Source organism: Halichoerus grypus, chromosome 7 (assembly GCF_964656455.1).
Source record: "Halichoerus grypus chromosome 7, mHalGry1.hap1.1, whole genome shotgun sequence".
NCBI classification, from domain to species: domain Eukaryota; kingdom Metazoa; phylum Chordata; class Mammalia; order Carnivora; family Phocidae; genus Halichoerus; species Halichoerus grypus.
In genome coordinates, this window is record NC_135718.1 from 89,421,100 (window position 1) to 89,439,723 (window position 18,624).

Consider the following 18,624-nt stretch of genomic DNA (forward strand, 5'->3'; position numbering starts at 1 on the left):
ATCTTCAGGGACTCTAAGGTAAGTGTTAGCTTGGGTATATGCCACCATCAATATTAGACCACAGGCATTCACATTCAGAAGCAAAATGTGATACAGTCCCTCTTCCTCAGAGTGACTGCTGGGAGGCTGTCTTTTGGGGGTGCTGTACAACTTCCCATCACCAACTGAGTGGGGATCAGATATTATAAAGGAAGAACATAAACTTTTTAAAGCATCAGGATTGTGACAGACAAAACTAGAGAATTTGTGGCAGGTGGTGCCACCTGCACCAGACTAACTGCAATGAAAATGACTTCCTCCCCAGAGGTGGTGGTGATGGAGGATGGAAGGACGGCAGGCACAGAACGGGGGACGGGTGTGAGCAGAGACATTCTAGTACACAAATATACTAGGGAGGGAGGAATTTCTGCCAGTGGGCACAGCTAACTTCCTTCATGTAGAGTAACTGTTGAACATGCTCCAGTAACCTCCATGCCTTCAAAAATGTAACAGCTTTACAAGTCCAACACCAAATGCCACTGTATCAGATTGCGCACAGGGTATGTGTATGACTGCTGATCCACTAGTAGACAGCATACCCCAGGGACCTTGTTCTAGCACGCATTCTAATGAGAACACATTACAACATATAAATTTTAATAACTTTATTTTTCTGTCTTTTTTGCTGTTGTTGCTTCACCTTCTCTTCTACTTTAAAAGTTTTACACTGATTTTTTTATACAATTTTATTTATTTGAGACAGAAAGAGAGAACATGAGCAGGGGAGGGGGCAGAGGGAGAGGAAGGGCAAGAAGCAGACTCGCCCTGAGCAGGGAGCCTGAAACGGGGCTTGATCCCAGGACCCTGGGATCATGACCTGAGCTGAAGGCAGACACTTAACCGACTGAGTCACACAGGCACCCCTTCACTAACTTTTAAATAAGCGAATTTTAAAATTAATTAACCAAAGATCTGGTAAATGAATACTAAAAGCTAAATTGTTATCTATTTTTCACAAATTTCTCATTCTTCAAGTCAAATGCAAAGAATGATAGCAATTACTGTCTATTTTTCCATTTACTTTGAAATCATGCTTTAATTCAAAAGTTATTTCTATATGGGGCACGCCTGGGTGGCTCAGCCAGTTGAGTGTCTGACTTTGGCTCAGATCATGATCTCAGGTCCTGGATTAAGCCAAGCATCTGGCTCTGTGCTCAGTGGGGAGTCTACTTGTCCCTCTCCCTCTGCCCCTCTCCCCACTCATGTTTTTTCTCTCTCTCAAATAAATACAATCTTTAAAAAGTTATTTCTATATATATTCCCCATGGCTAACAGTGATACTTTTATATACTTACTTTAATGCAATAAGAGATGCAATTATCTTCATAGTGTTTGCAACACCTATGCCTTGGTCCATGCTTACATCTGAAATAAGACAAATATAATAAATGATGTGTATGTGTGTAGATGTGCTTAACACTCTCTAACCAAAAAAGCAGAAAACATTACCTACTTGTTTCTAAATGCATGCATCTTTTGGTTTCTTAGGACATAAAAAAGCAAAGATAACAGATTTTTTTTTCTTTTCAGTTCACCATTTGACACGGTGCATAAAATATGTGACTGCAATCAAAATACTTAAATGCAGAACAGAAAAAACATTGGTAAATATTTGTGACTAAATATGAAAAATATGTAATATATTATCTCTATACTCTGCCAAATCTTTTGGAAGCTTTAAGTTGCTTACTGTAGAGTATAACGGTCATAAGTCCCCCATGAAGTCAGTACTTGAGCAACAATCATAATGAGAAAGTGCTCAGGTTACAGGAATTTATACTTAATTATATTTGAGAGAAAACATCTGGAAAAGAAACATGATACGGTATTAGAATTCAAAATTCAGTTTTTAAAATAAATAGAGTAATAGATCATGTGGGAATTCAAAAGTAGGTTATTTGTGATTTAAATGCAAACCACTTGGTCCTCTGGTGTTTAGTAAATGTTTCTGCTGGGGGGGCTACTGTTCAAGACACATAGATTTTTAATTATTTGGTATGCTGACTCCAGGACTGTATTGAGGCGTAAAAAAGTAAGTAAAATATCTAACAGGGGTCTGGCTCTCCCCCTTTCTCTATGAAGTGTTCATGTTCCAAAATGAGTAGTCTTTGTAATTCTTGCAGACTGCAGTTAATTAATTATCTCATGGTTGGAACACATTAAGCTTCTTGTTTGTAACAATAATGTGTAGAGTGATATTCTGGCTCCACACCTCTTTAATTCCATTTGCAAACTGATTAGCAAAACCCTTTCGGAAATCCAATTCTGCACCACAGCTGGCATATACGTGTAGCCCTTCCCAGACAAGGGGGACGGCAGGGATTCCTGCTGCCCGTAGCCCTTATGTCATCAGGATGATGGGACATATCTGGCCATGTGAAGTTGAGGGATTAAAGCTGGGACCTAAAAGAGGTAAATCAGAGAGGGGTGGCCATGTGTAAACCATCACTCTTCATACTTCTAAGTGTCCTCTTCAAAGGCATTCCTCAGCCAGTGCTACTGGAACTACACAGAAATCGTTAAACTCTCTTTGCTAGTGAAGTTCAATTCTGGTATCAGCTATACTGTCATTTAATCTTCCCTCAGTCTGTTATTAAAACTTCTCAAAACCTGGACTCCCCATCTCCTGTCTTATCTGCTCTGCTTATGTATTACCCTGCATCTGCTTCCACAGCAGTGGACTCACGGAGGCAAGTCTGACAAGTTCTGCCATGACCTGATTAGTTCTGATACCCAAGGCATCATTCACCCACATAATACATTCTCTGCATTCCCGTCTCCGCATTCCCCTCTGATTCATGGTGACATGATTTCCATGAATAGGGATTCCTTGTCTCTTTTCTTCACTCAGGTGATCAGTAACTATTTTGAACTTGCTTAAGAATTAAGAAGTTCATTACCAATCTCACTAGTGGCTATTTACCCAAAAATTACAAAACACTAATTCAAACGGACATATGCATCTCTATGTTTATTGCAACATTATTTACAATAGCCAAATTATGGAAACAGCCCATTTCAATCAATGAATGGATAAAGAAGAGGTGGTATACACACACACACACACACACACACACACACACACACACACACAGAGTAATATTCAACCGTATTACTCATATGTGGAATTTAGGAAACAAATGAGCAAAGGGAAAAAAAAAGAGAGAAACTAATCAAGAAACAGACTCTTAACTACAGAGAACAAACTGCTGATTATCAGAGGGGAGGTAGTTAGGGATATGGGTGAAACAGGTGATGGGGATTAAGGAGTGCACTTATCATGATAAAAAAAGGATATACATAAATTTTTAAAAAAAGTTTACTACCACAATTATTCCTGCCATCTGTTATTCCTTCCCTCCCTCTTACCTTCTGTATGTGCTGTATACTAAAATGAAGACAAAGTCTTTAAATACAGTAAAAATTTTGAGCACCTACTCTGTGCTCATGTACGTGAGGCAACTCATGTTATTTCATTTAATGGACGCAACACTCCATAACAGAGATCATTAACCCAAGTTAACAGATGAGGACTTTAGGGTCCAGAGTGGTTAAATCACTTGCCCAAAGTCACAAAGCCAGCAGGGGTGAAATGAGAGTCTAAGGTCTGATTTATTGGCTTCAGCTTCCCATAACTGATCCCTAACTTTCTATATTGGCTATTCATTCAACACTCTCTAAAATATCACTACAAAGATTATTTTTATTGACTGATGTTCTAATTTTAAATCACTAAATTTTCTATTAATTATAGATGTATTTTAATATTATATAGAAGTATAATTCCTATACTTGAAATAGCCCAGTGATGGGTATTAAGGAGGGCACATAATGCATGGAGCTCTGCATGTTATACGAAAACAATGGATCGTGGATCACTACATCAAAAACTAATGATGTATTGTATGGTGACTAACATAACAACAACAACAAAAGGACAAAGTTAAAAAAAAACAAACCAAAAAAAAACAAGTACTATTTGTATGAAATTCAGACTTCTTTGTATAATATACAAATAAAGATGTTTTATTCCATTTCCAAAGCCCTGAAAATTTCTACTCTTACAAAAAACATTTATGTAAGGTTTGCTCCTTATTATTCCTCTATCTTCTTGAATGTGCCCCAGAACTTTTCTTTCTCCTTTCCACATTTGGAATATTTGATTAGCACATATTAACCTGTTTCCTAAAGTTCCCCATTCTAGCCTCCTACAACTGTGTCTAGTTTGACATAGAAAACTATTACAAGTTCATATAAATCTATTCTAAAGGCATATGTTGGTCTATAGTCCAGACAAAAATAATAAATAACACTGACTTGCCATTATGTGCCTTTTATAAAACTCTATGCACTCTTTCTGGTAAAAAAAAAAAAAAAAAAAAAAGATAGATAGATATGATATATATGTATATCATTACTGAAAAGAAAATAAAACACCTTGGCAAAGTACAAATATCATATAAAACAATAACACAGTGTGCTAAATATCAAGATAAAAAACTTACACTGAATCCACAAGTTTCCTGATTAGAGCAATTATATTCAATCTTCTTGGCTTTTCTTCATGTTTCTCTGTCTTTTGTTCCACTTTTGCATATGCTGCTTCTGGTGAATAAGAATGTGTGGGAATTTCTTCCTTCCCTACAATAAACCTAAAGAAAAGAGCACAATGTGAGGCATTTTCACCTTTAAAAAATAAAAGGAAAAAGACAATAAGGAAAAAAAACCCATCCTGATTCTGTTAATATACAAATACATTTTGGAGAGTACCTTATCATTTGAAATGTTTTTCAAAATTTAAATAAAATCTTATCCTTTATAAGAAAATGCTGACAGCCATTTCTTTAATAATGCAATAAATTCTTCTATTAAGTTTTCTATTTTAGTTCCAGCATAGTTAACATACAGTGTTATATTAGTTTCAGGTGCATAATACACTGACTCAACATTATTCAGTGTTTATCAAGATAAGTGTACTATTAATCTCCTTCACCTATTTCACCCACCCCCACCCACCTACCCTCTGGTAACCATCAGTGTGTTCTCTGTAGTTAAGAGTCTATTTCTTCGTTTGTCTCTCTCTCTCATTTTTTTTCCTTTGCTCATTTGTTTTGTTTCCTAAACTCCACATATGAGTAAAATAATATGGTATTTGTCCTTCTCTAGCTGGCTTATTTTGCTTAGCATTATACTCTTTAGCTCATCCATGTTGTTGCAAATGGGAAGATTTTATTCTTTTTTGTGGCTCAATATTCCATTGTGTGTATATGTGTATGTGTGTGTGTGTATAAAACCTCTTCTTTATCCTATTGATGGACACTTGGGCTGCTTCCATAATTTAGCTATTGTAAATAATGCTGCAATAAACAGAGGATACACGTAGTGTCTCTGTGAATTAGTGTTTCTGTATTTTTTGGGTAAATACCCAGTACTGTGAGTACTAGGTTGTAGGGTAGTTCCATTTTCAACTTTCTGGGGAATCCCCATACTGTTTTCCAGCATGGCTGCATCAGTTTGCATTCCCACAAATAGTGCAAGAGGGTTCCTATTTCTCCACATCCTTGCCAACACCTGTTGTTTCCTGTGTTGTTGATTTTAGCCATTCTGCCAGGTGTGAGGTGATAGCTCATTGCAGTTTTGCTTTGCAGTTCCCTGATGATCACTGATGGTGAGTATCTTTTCATGTGTCCGTTGGACTCTGGATGTCTTCTTTGGAGAAATGTTCGTTCATCTTGTCTGCTCATTTTTAAATTGAATTAGTTGTTTTTCAGGCATCGAGTTATAGAAGTTCTTTATAATTCTGGATACTAACCCTTTATCAGATATGTCATTTGCAAATATCTTTTCCCATCCCATAGGCCGTCTTTTAGTTTTGTTGATTATTACCTTTGCTGTGCAGAAGCTTTTTATTTGATGTAGTCCCAATAGTTTTATTTTTGCTTTTGCTTCCCTTGCCTCAGGAGACATATCTAGAAAAAAGTTGCTATGTCCGACATCAGAGAAGTTACTGCCTGTGCTCTCTTCTAGGATTTTTACGGTTTTATGTCTCACATTTAGGTCCTTAATCCATTTGGAATTTAGCTTTGTGTATGGTGTAAGCCAGTGGGCCAGTTTCATTCTTTTGCATGTTGCTGTCCACTTTTCTCAACACCATTTGTTGAAGAGGCTGTCTTTTTCCCACTGGATATTCTTTCCTGCTTTGTCGAAGATTAACTGACCATATAATTGTGAGTTTACCTCTGGTTTTCTATTCTGTTCCATTGATCTATGTGCCTATTTTTGTGCTAGTACCACGCTTGTTTTGATTACTAAAGCTTTGTAGTATAAGTTGAAGTCTGGAATTGTGACATCTCCAACTGTGCTTTTCTTTTTCAAAATTGCTCTGGCTATTCGGGGTCTTTGTGGTTCCATACAAATTTTAGGATTCTTTGTTCCAGTTCTGTGAAAAATGTTGTTGGTATTTTGATAGGGATAACATTAAATCTGTAGATTGTATACATTTGTGTAGTATGGACACTTTTACAATATTTGTTCTTCCAATCCATGAGCACAGATTATCTTTCCACTTGTTTGTGTAGAAACAGCAACATCTTTTATCAATGTTTATAAATATTGTTTATAAATATATAAACTATATATAATATATATATATAAAATATAAACTGTAAAACATTGATAAAAGATAATTTATATATTTTTACACAAGTCTTTCACCTCCTTGGTTAAGTTTATTCCTAGATATTTTATTACCTTTGGTGCAATTGTAAATGGAATTGCTTTCTTAATTTCTCTTTCTGTTGCTTATTAGTATATAAAAATACCATGAATTTCTATATGTTGATTTGGTATCATGCAATCTTACTGAATTCATTTATCAGTTCTAATAGCTTTTTGGTGGAGTCTTTAAGGTTTTCCATATATAGTATCATGTCATCTGCACATAGAAAAAGTTTTACTTCTTCCTTCCTCTTTTCTGATCACTGTGGCTAGGACTTCCAGTACTACGTTAAATATGAGTGGTGAGAGTGGACATCCTTGTCTTGTTCCTGACCTTAGGGGAAATGCTCTCGGTTTTTCACCATTGAATATTATGTTAGCTGTGGGTTTTTCATTTATGGCTTTTATTATGTTGAGGTGTTCCCTCTAATCCCACTTTGCTGAGGGTTTTTATCATGAATGGATGTTTTATATTCTAAAATGCTTTTTCTGCATCCATTAAAATGATCATTTGGTTTTTTTTTTTTTTCCATATAATTTTTTTTTTAATTTTTTTATTGTTATGTTAATCCCCATACATTACATCATTAGTTTTAGATTTAGTGTTCCATGATTCATTGTTTGTGCATAACACCCAGTGCTCCATGCAGAACGTGCCCTCCTCAATACCCATCACCAGGCTAACCCATCCTCCCAACCCCCTCCCCTCTAGAAGATCATTTGGTTTTTATTCCTTCTTTTATTGATGTGATGAATCACATTGATTGACTTGTGAATACTGAACCACCCTTGCACCCCAGGAATAAATTCCACTTGATTCTGGTGAATGAATTTTTAATGTATTGTTGGGTTCAGTTTGCTAGTATTTTGTTGAAAATTTTTGCATCTATGTTCAGAAAGAGATATTGGCCTGTATTTCTCTTTTTTTGTAGTGTCTTTATCTAGCTTTGGTATCAGGGTAATGTTGGCTTCATAGAATAAATTAAGAAGTTTTCCTTTTCTATTTTTTGGAATAGTTTGAGAACAGGTGTTAACTCTTCTTTAAATGTTTGGTAGAATCCCCTTGTGAAACCATCTGGTCCTGGACTTTTGTTTGCTGGGACATAGGTTAACATTCTCCTACAATCTTTTTGATTTCTGTGCTTTGGTTGTTACTTCTCCCCTTTCATTTCTAATTTTATTTACTTGAGTCCTCTTTCTCTTTTTATGAATCTGGCTAAAGGCTTATGATTTTGTTGATTTTTCAAAGAACTGGCTCCTGGTTTCACTGATTTGTTCTATTGTTTTTTTAGTTTCTACTTTATTTCTGCTCTAATCTTTATTATTTCCTACCTTCTACTGGCTTGTGGCTTTGTTTGTTGTTCTTTCTCTAGTTCCTTTAGATGTAAGGTTAGATTGGTTGTTTATTTAGGATTTTTCTTGCTTCTTGAGGTAGGCCTATATTGCTATAAACTTCCCTCTTAGAACAGCTTTTGCTATATCTCAGATTTTGGACTATTGTGTTTGCATTTTCATTTCTCTCCATGTATTTTTTATTTCCTCTTTGATTTCTTGATTTACTCATTCATTGTTTAGTAGTATGTTATTTAACCTCCATGTATTTATGTGCTTTTCATGTTTTTTCTTGTGCTTGATTTCTAGTTTCATACCATTGTGGTCAGAAAAGATGTATTTTTATAACTTCAATTTTTCTGAATTTGTTGAGACTTGTTTTGTGGCCTAATATGTGATCTAATCTGGAGAATGCTCCATGTACATTTGAAAAGAATGTGTATTCTGCTGTCTTAGGATGGAATGTTCTGACTATATCTGTTAGATCCATCTGGGCCAATATGTCATTCAAAACCACTGTTTCTTTGTTGATTTTGTTTGAATGATCTGTCTATTGATGTAAGTGAAGTGTTGAAGTACCCTACTATTACTGTATTACTATTGATCATTTTCTTTATGTTTGTTATTAACTGCTTTATGTATTTATTTGGGTGCTCCCAAGTTGGATTCATAAATATTTACAATTTTTATATCTTCTTGTTGGATTGTATTGTTTATGTTCATACAGTGTCCTTTGTCCCTTTTTACAGTCCTTGTATGAAAGTCTATTTTGTCGATATAACTTGCTACTCAGGCTACCTTTTCACTTCCATTTGCATGATAGATATTTCTCTATCCCTTCACTTTCAGTCTGCATATGTCCTTAGGTCTGAAATGAGTCTCTGGCAGGCAGCATGTAGATGGGTCTTGCTTTTTTATCCATTCTGTCATCATGTGCCATGATTGGAGCATTTAGTCCATGTACATTCAAAGTAATTATTGATATGTATGTATTTATTGCCATTTTGTTACTTGACTTATGGTTATTTTGATAGTTCCTCTCTGTTCCTTTCTTCTCTTGCTCTCTTCTTTCATGATTTGTTGGCTTTCTTTAGCAAAATATTTGGATTCCTTATTGTTTTTTTTAATTTATTACTGTTTTTTTTTAATTTTTTTATTGTTATGTTAATCCCCATACATTACATCATTAGTTTTAGATATAGTGTTCCATGATTCATTGTTTGTGCATAACACCCAGTGCTCCATGCGGAACGTGCCCTCCTCAATACCCATCACCAGGCTAACCCATCCTCCCACCCCCCTCCCCTCTAGAACCCTCCGTTTGTTTTTCAGAGTCCATCGTCTCTCATGGTTCTTCTCCCCCTCTGATTTCTCCCCCTTCATTCTTCCCCTCCTGCTACATTCTTCTTCTTCTTTTTTTCTTTCTTAACATATATTGCATTATTTGTTTCAGAGGTACAGATCTGAGATTCAACAGTCTTGCACAATTCACAGTGCTTACCAGAGCACATACCCTCCCCAGTGTCCATCACCCAGTCACCCCATCCCTCCCACCCCACCCCCCACTCCAGCAACCCTCAGTTTGTTTCCTGAGATTAAGAATTCCTCATATCAGTGAGGTCATATGATACATGTCTTTCTCTGTTTGACTTATTTCGCTCAGCATAATACCCTCCAGTTCCATCCACGTCGTTGCAAATGGCAAGATCTCATTCAATTTATTACTGTTTTTGACTTGTAGTTACCGTTAGGTTTATATATAACATCTTCCGCATATAGCAGTCTATGTTCAGCTAATGGTTGCTTAATTTTACTCCTCTCCTCTCCACATTTCAGATATTTGGTATCATATTTTACATCCTTTTATTTTGTGCTTCTCTTGACTGATTTTTATAGATATACTTATTTTTTTGTTGTTTTTGTACTTCCTGTTTTTTCTTACTCTTACTTATGATTTTTGTTTTCCTCTTACAAAGCCCCCCTTAGCATTTCTTGTAGGGCTGGTTTAGTGGTCATGAATTCTTTTAACTTTTGTTTGTCTGGGAAATTCCTTCTAATCTGAATGACAGCCTTGCTGGATAGAATATTCTTGGCTTCCAATTTTTCCCTTTGAGCACTTTCAATATATCATACCAGTCCCTTCTGGTCTGCAACGTTTCTGCTGAAAAATCAGCTGATAGCCTATGGGGTTTCCTGTATATGTAACCATCTTTTTTTTTTTTACAATCTTTAAAATTCTTTCCTGGCGCACCTGGGTGGCTCGGTCGTTAAGTGTCAGCCTTTGGCTCAGGTCATGATCCCAGGATCCTGGGATTGAGCCCTGCATCGGGCTCCCTGCCTGGCGGGAAGCCTGCTTCTCCCTCTCCTACTCCCCCTGCTTGTGTTCCTGCTCTCGCTATCTCTCTCTCTGTGTCAAATAAATAAAATCTTTAAATAAAATAAAATAAAATTCTTCGTTTATCACTATTTTTTACCATTTTAATTACTGTGTGTCTTGGTGTGTACCTCCTTAGGTTGAATCCTAACAGGGGGATTTCTGTGCCCCTGAATCAGGATCTCTGTTTCCCTCCCATGATGTGGGAAGTTTTCAGCTATTACTTCTTCAAATACATTTTCTGTCCCCCTTTCTCTCTTATGCTTGATGGAGTCACTGAATTTTCTAAGTCTATTCTCATTATGTAGTATTTATGTGTCTCTCACCTGTTCAGCTTGATTGCTTTCCATTACTCTATCCTCCAGGTCACTTACAGGCTCCTCTGCTTCCTGTAGCCTACTGTTTATTTATTCCATCTATTGTATTTTTAATTTCATTTATCAAGTTCTTCACCTCTGATACGTTATTTTTTATCTCTCTCTTTTTTTTTTTTAAGATTTTATTTATTTATTCGACAGAGAGAGACAGCGAGAGAGGGAACACAAGCAGGGGGAGTGGGAGAGGGAGAAGCAGGCTTCCCGCGGAGCAGGGAGCCCGATGCGGGGCTCGATCCCAGGACCCTGGGATCATGACCTGAGCCGAAGGCAGACGCTTAACGACTGAGCCACCCAGGCGCCCCTATCTCTCTCTTTTTTTTAAAGAGTTTATTTATTTATTTGTTTGACAGAGAGAGACACAGCAAGAGAGGGAACACAAGCAGGGGGAGTGGGAGAGGGAGAAGCAGGCTTCCTGCCAAGCAGGGAGCCCGATGCAGGGCTCGATCCCAGGACCCTGGGATCATGACCTGAGCTGAAGGCAGGCACTTAATGACTGAGCCATCCAGGCACCCATTTTTTATCTCTTTGTCAAGAGTTTCACTGATGTCCTCCACCCTTTTCTGAAGTCCACTATCTTTATGAGCATTACTTTAAATTCTTTATCAAACATCTTACTTTTTTCTGTTTCACTTAATCTCCTGCTGTGATTTTGTCCTGTTTTTTCATTTGGGACATATTCCTCTGTTTCCTCATTTTGTCTATCTGTGTCAGTTTCTCTTTGTTAGGAAAGTCAGCTACACCTTCTGCTCTTGAAAGTAATGGCTTCATGAAGAAGAGGTCCTGTACTGCTCTGCAGTATAGTGTCCCCTGTTCACCAGAACCTGGCACTTCAGGGGAACCTCCTGTTTGTGTTGCTTGTGTTGTGTCTGAGTCACTTTTTCTTTCAGTCCAGACATCTTCATTGACTCTGTATCTGTTGTGGGCTTTGCTTGCTTTCTGTGGTGTTAGTGAGACACAGGCTGCGAGCTCTGAGAAGACATCAGGTGAGCTAAGGGCTGAGGTCAGCATGCTTGGAGTGTGCCAGTCCTCAGGAGAACACATGGGCAAGGCACACTGCTAGCAGGTTAGGTAGCAAGTGTCTGCGCAGTGCTGCCCACAGGTGGCCCTGTGTTTATGCTGGGCAGCAGGGGAGGAAAATGGTGCCTGCCACCTCCTTTGTTCCCAGAGAAGTCCCCTAACACACTCAAAATCAGTATAAACATATCTTCCTCTTGTTTGTCCCAGGCACTATGCAAACTGTCATTTCTATGTTGCCTCTCTATGGGCTGCTGTATCTTTAAAGGCAGGATCCAGCTATCACTCACTCTCCCATCTTGCCCGGTGCTGAGTCAGCTGACTTTTTAAGCTCCAGACTCCAAATCCTGTGATTTATACAAACTCATGGAATTCAGCCCCTCTGGTTTTCAAAGCCAGATGTTATGGTTTGGGATCCCTAGTGTGAGAGACTGTTTTCTTTCCCCTCTCTACACCCGTAGCTCCCTCCCTCCTGTGGGCAGCTCCCAACCACTGTTTCTACCCTTGGGAACCTCTCAGATGCAGCTTTTTTTTTTCTTTAAAGAGTTCATTTATTTATTTGAGAGAGAAAAAGAGAGAGGGAAAGCACAGAGGGAGAATGAGAGGGAGAAGCAAACTCCCCACTGAGCAGAGAGCCCGACATGGCACTTGATCCCAGGACCCTGAGATCATGACCTGAGCTGAAGGCAGACACTTAACTGACTGAGCCACCCAGGCACCCCCTCAGATGCAGCTTCTTTACATTTAGTTGTGGAGTTTGTTCTGCCCATCTTTGGATTGCCCTCTAGCGTATTTACATCGATGTGAGTAATATCTAGTTGTCAACATGGGATGGGGTGAACTTAGGGTCCTGCTACTCCACCATCTTCCCAAGCTTCCCAACAATGCACGTATTTTAAAATCAAATTAACCAAGTAAAATACAGCATAACACTTTTATGATGCACCCTTTTAACTTAAGTTACCACTTTTTAAAGATATTACACACCTTGAAGTTTTTTCAAACAAAAAAGCAGGTGAAATATTTACTTGGGTCTACTAGTTGATCAAAAAATTCTATTTTTTTGTCTAAATTCTACTAATAGTTACAATTGAATGAGGTTCTCATTTTTCAGTATAAAGTTATATCTCATGTCACTTTGAGTCATAAAATAGCTGCAATGCACTATTAGGTCATATAAAGATATTCAGGGAAATGGAGGAAACTAAAGACTGAGAATCATAAAATGGTCAAGATTCCATGCATTCTCACATAATTTCATTAGAAAACCTTAAACTCAATATTATTCTAATCTAGTTATTTCTCTTCTGAAAAACCTAATATCTGGGAGAAGACACTATTCTTATCTCATCAAAACTGGAGTATTTTTTTCCCAGACAATGCGAAAGAAAAGAAAGAAAAGAAAAAAGAAAAGAAAAAAAGAATTGCTACCATTAGATATCATTCAATCAGTATCCTTTACTAGTTTTCCATTTTTGCTGTTTGTACCTTCACTATGAGTCATTGCTCTTCTAAAGAATAACTAAGCTTTCTTAAGAGAACTCTACCTGCTGAACTTTCAGAAAATACCATAAAATGCAGACAAAAACAAGGGATCAGTAATACTACACTAAGGTTCTGGAACATGGGACCTATGACAAATAGAATAAGAAAATGTAAACACTCAGAAAAGAGAGGTGAAACAAGCTATTACTATCAACAACTGTATCCCATCTCATTCGGACAAACTTGGTAAAATATCTAGCTTATTAAATCATAAAGGGCATGTAATGAGATTGTCACAAGGTGGCAGCCGTGCAGTCTCAGTAGCTGTTATTCCAAAAGAATTTGGTTCTTAATCATGGGTGTGCATGGAGAGTTCAAGGTCTGTACTACTGTTCTTTATAAACAAGACAAAAACTATGTTAGAACAGATAAAATCATCTCTCTCACACTGTTCATAATACTGTTTCTCTTTTGGCCAGGACTGACCATCTCAGATTAGAGGTCACTTCCTTGGAGAAACTGTCCCCGCCCAAGCTGCAGTGAGTTAGCAATCCTTCCCTGTGCTATCAAAGCCCAATGAGTCCCCAGTAGCAGAAGCACCTTATTAGTAGTTTGCATCCCCCATTAAACTGTGGGTCTGTGAGACTCTATACATCTTTTGCTATTACACCCCAGGGACTGGCACATAGTAAAAATTTAATTAATACATACTGAATGATCAAATATAGTAATAATGAGCATTTTCTGAACATTTACTATATGACAGGACAGTACAGAGGATTAAATCATTTAATCCTCATAGCAACACTACGAAGTAAGTAGGTGCCATCATTTCCGTGAGAGTTAGCATGAAAAAGCATTTGACCACATCCAAAAACAATTACTTGGACCCAAAAAACTGTCTGACTCTAAAGCCTGGGCTCTTAATCACTAAGCTGCCTATACACTTCTAAGTATTAAACTATGTTGATGCAGGTTTGGTATACCATAAGGCTCCTGAACTGGTTCCCAGCCTTTGACTCTATCCTTGACTCTATCTGTTCTCATAACTTCTACTAACTTAGCGAGAATTAATAACCATTTTTTCCCAGAATATTTTCCTATAATACAGAGTAAATTCTAAGTGCAAATAGTTATCCAGCCCCTTATTTTGAGTGGATTTGACGAAGAGACACAAAAATATCGGATACATTTTGAGTTTCTGTAAGGATTCTGGGAGCCTATGGAGAGACACGGGAAAAGGCAAAGTTTTCTCTTTAGGAAAACCAACTTTTGGTTTTGTTATAAACTTTTGACATAACATAGAATCTTCACATTCAATGCAACAACAACAAAAAGTTATTTTCTGAAATGTTTCATGATCTTTCAATGAAAAATATAATATGAAAAAATTACCGCTGTGTATTATGACTTAGTTACTGTTACCACAGAGTTTCCACAACCAAAGATACTCTTATTCACACAGGGGACTCAATTTGTCCCCTCCCAAACTAGCTTCCTTGCACACCATCTGATTTTCTGTTAATAGCACCTTTTTTCATGTACTTAGGTTTTCAAAACTTGGCTCGTAGCAAGGATTGGAGGGAAAGAGGAAGAAGGAAAATATCAATCAGTAGGTCTTCATTTCCTTCGACACCAGTCTCAACTTTGCCTCTTTCTCTTTAATCCTCCACTGTCGCCAAATCCCAGTCCTTATCACTTCATCTTTCTTCCTTCTGATTCTCTCTTTCACAATGTCTGTCCCAAATACTGTGGCCAGACTAATCTTTCTGAAACAATGTCAACTACCCTGCTCAAAACCCTTTAGTGGCTCTCTACTGCCCATCTTATCAAATTCAAATTTGTCTTCCTTTTTTTCTGTTTAGGTCTTCCAAAATCTGGCCCTGCTCTGACCATCATTTAAAAAATCAAAAAACCCCACAAAACCTTATGATCCCTAAAATAAGCTTTTCATACCAATTAAGTTGATTTTCCCACTCTTACCTCATATTTCATGTTTATAATTTTCATACTTTTGCTAACATTATTCACTTCTACCCAGAAGGTTCCTCCTCTTCCCTTCTAGTTCTCTAAAGCTATCCTTCAAGTGCAGGTTAAGGCTTATCCCCATAAGAATAATAATAACAGTAATAGCCAACATTTCTTGAGCACTATGTGCCATGCACAGTTCTAAACACTTTTCATGCATTAACTCATTTGATCCTCAAAATAACCTAAAAAAGACAGTCATATGAAATCTTCTAGCATACCGAAGGCTACCCTAATTTTTCCCTCCTATATTTATAATAAATACTCCACACCTAATCTTCACTAAGCATCTACTATATGTACTTAGGAGAATAAAAGAGGCAACATTTATAATACAAACTGGAAGAGCATTAGGTTTCAAGTAAGTATATGCAGTCACTGTGTGACATTAAATTAGTTAAGTATTCTAAGCCTCACGTCACATGGGCATAAAAATACCCATCTCACAGAACTGCTGTGAAAATTTTCTAATCTATGTGAAAATGCTTGGTGAACTGTAAAATACAATGGAAGTGCTGCCAACCAACTTTTCTACACTATCTACTACTATCGGCCAATAACTATGGCAAGAGATGGCATACAGGGTGAAAAGCAGATTCTAGTGACTCTAGTGAAGCTTATGATTCAAAATGTGTCTGACATGAGCCCTGTCCTAATGAAGCCCATAATGTGGTACCACACAATTCAGTATTTAATTTTGCAGTAATTATTCACATGTAGCTTTGTTTTTCCAATGCTCCTTGAAGAGAGAGTTCTTCTAATTCTTTCCTAACACCCAGTGATATGAGGCACACAATAGGTCCCAAAAGCAGTTGTTGATTTTTTTTTTTTCAAAGATTTCACTTATTCATTTGACAGAGAGAGACACAGTGAGAGAGGGAACACAAGCAGGGGGAGTGGGAGAGGGAGAAGCAGGCTTCCCGCTGAGCAGGGAGCCCGATGTGGGGCTTGATCCCAGAACCCTGGGATCACGACCTGAGCCGAAGGCAGACGCTTAACGACTGAGCCACCCAGGCACCTCCAAAAACAGTTGTTGATTGACTGATTTTTAGGGGGAAAGAAATCCAATAAATTAGACTCTTTTAATAAAATATCGTAAAAGTGACTGTGACTCCTGCAATTATTTTGGGCTAGAAAACTGAGTCGATAAACATCTATTGTAATTATGCGCAATAATATTACTTTTTGAAAAAGTTAACTTGCAAATTCTCTCTTAACATAAGGTAAATAAACTACTTACCTAAGAGCAGAGAATGTAAATCCTTTCAAACCATCTTTGCACCTAAAACAATAAAAATTATGATAAAGTAACAATTTTTGAGATATAAAGTAGTATATTAAGTAGCTATTAAAATTTATTCTGAAACAGATGACTTTTATTTTTAAAATTTTTTTATTTTTTTAAAGATTTTATTTATTTATTTGACAGAGAGAGAGAGAGACAGCGAGAGAGGGAACACAAGCAGGGGGAGAGGGAGAGGGAGAAGCAGGCTTCCCGCCGAGCAGGGAGCCCGATGTGGGGCTCAATCCCAGGACCCTGGGATCGACCTGAGCCAAAGGCAGATGCTTAACGACTGAGCCACCCAGGCGCCCCTGAAACAGATTACTTTTAAAAGGTGAAACTTTTAGGACAGTGATCTGAGCAGTACAAATGCAACAAACAAGCAAGCCATCTTACACAGGATGATTAAAATTTCCTATGTCAAATTAACATAATTTAAGGCTCAACTCTCCTATTTGCAGGTGGAAGAGAGATTTAAGTATATCTTCTAAGGGCTCCATGTGGACTTAAAATGAAGGCTCAGAGTGGAATATTCATTTTACCCAATCCCTGGGGGAGCAAATTGTTGAGAAGAAAAGGCCACATACACCTGCTGGGTATTATGAATAGATCAATTCAAGGTCCTGACTTCTCCCTACTTATTAATTCAGTGAATGCAGAGCAATGTAGAGCTGGCAGGCACAAAAAGGCTTCAAGTTTAGTTCAACAGTTTTAACTTTTGAGTAAGCCCAATCAGAATGGATAACATAGCAACGGGAACAGAGTGGGGGTAAGGGGAGGGCACAGAGGCAGGAGTTCAAATAATATTTATTGAGTATTTACTATTGCTGGGCATTGTTTTGGGCACTTTATATGTGTTGTCTCATTTAATTATATCACACCTCTATGAATAAGTATTTCTCTATTCTATAGCTGGGCAGAGGCCCCCTCCCCCAAAACGGGCAACTTCCAAGAGGTCACAAAATAAATAATAGTCGGAATTCAGGAAAAAAAAGTTCCTCTGACTTAAAAACTGTGGTTTTCTCTTATACCTCCTTCTGAAATAGTGTATTCCTTTTAACTGGGGGAAGGTTCAAACTGCATGACAATTAAAAAAAGATTCTCAGATCTGCAAAAAATATTTAAACAAGATTTTAAAATGGGGACATTACTATACTAGTCTTAATGGCCTGCTTTATAAGTATGATCAAGTTACTAAAGAATTGTTGTATATCTAGTATCAGAATCCTTTGGAGAAACTATAGAGATTGGTGATACAATGATGCTCAAATGTATGTTAATTTTAGACACTGGATATTCTTGGATAAAAAGTACAGCCTCAAATCTAATTGGGCAACTCTCTCAGTATACTTTTATATGAAAGGTCACAAAGGAAATGCATAAAAATATAAGAAGTCCTTCTGAACAAGTCTAAATGTAGATATTTTTACTGGGGGACACACAGAATCTCAGAAAAGAATTTAATTCGTGTGCATAGATCTTTTAAAACACTTAAGAATTCATTTTAATTAAGAAACATGATCTACTTTGCGATATTGTTAACAGTGAGAAATGTAATCACAGAATTTAGCTAACATACTACATAATTACTCACCCCACACAGAATGAGGGTAAAGGCAAAAGAATTCATATGTTAAGCTAAAAATATGCATGAGAAAATTATAGCATTAACATTCTTAAACTTATCTTTTTTCCATCTGAAGTGTTTCTCAGTAATTTAAAACCCATAATTGGGCAATTTCTAGATAGGTGGGGTGGTGAGCGGGTTAGGCCAGGCGTCTACTGACTGGAAAACAGAAAGCAGCAGATTGATTAAGATTATATACAAGTGGGAACAAATTTTGGCTTTGGTATGCTATTGTTAAGAGATAGCCATTTATCTTTGTGCAATGCTGAATAGATAAAGGATTCTGACAACTTGGTCTAGTCAGGATTGCATATTTGTGACCTTAAACAATAAATCTAATTGCAGACCA

At 37.3% G+C, this 18,624-nt stretch overlaps 1 long non-coding RNA gene across 1 annotated transcript; it reads right to left on the reverse strand.

Moving 5' to 3' along the window:
• Positions 1-1,333: 1,333 nt before the first annotated feature.
• Positions 1,334-16,701, reverse strand: LOC144382482 (uncharacterized). The gene is made up of 3 exons (XR_013449476.1): positions 16,607-16,701; positions 4,545-4,691; positions 1,334-1,404 (listed from the first exon to the last, which is right to left on the reverse strand). It is a non-coding gene; the product is annotated as an uncharacterized LOC144382482 (long non-coding RNA).
• Between the last annotated feature and the right edge of the window lie 1,923 nt (positions 16,702-18,624).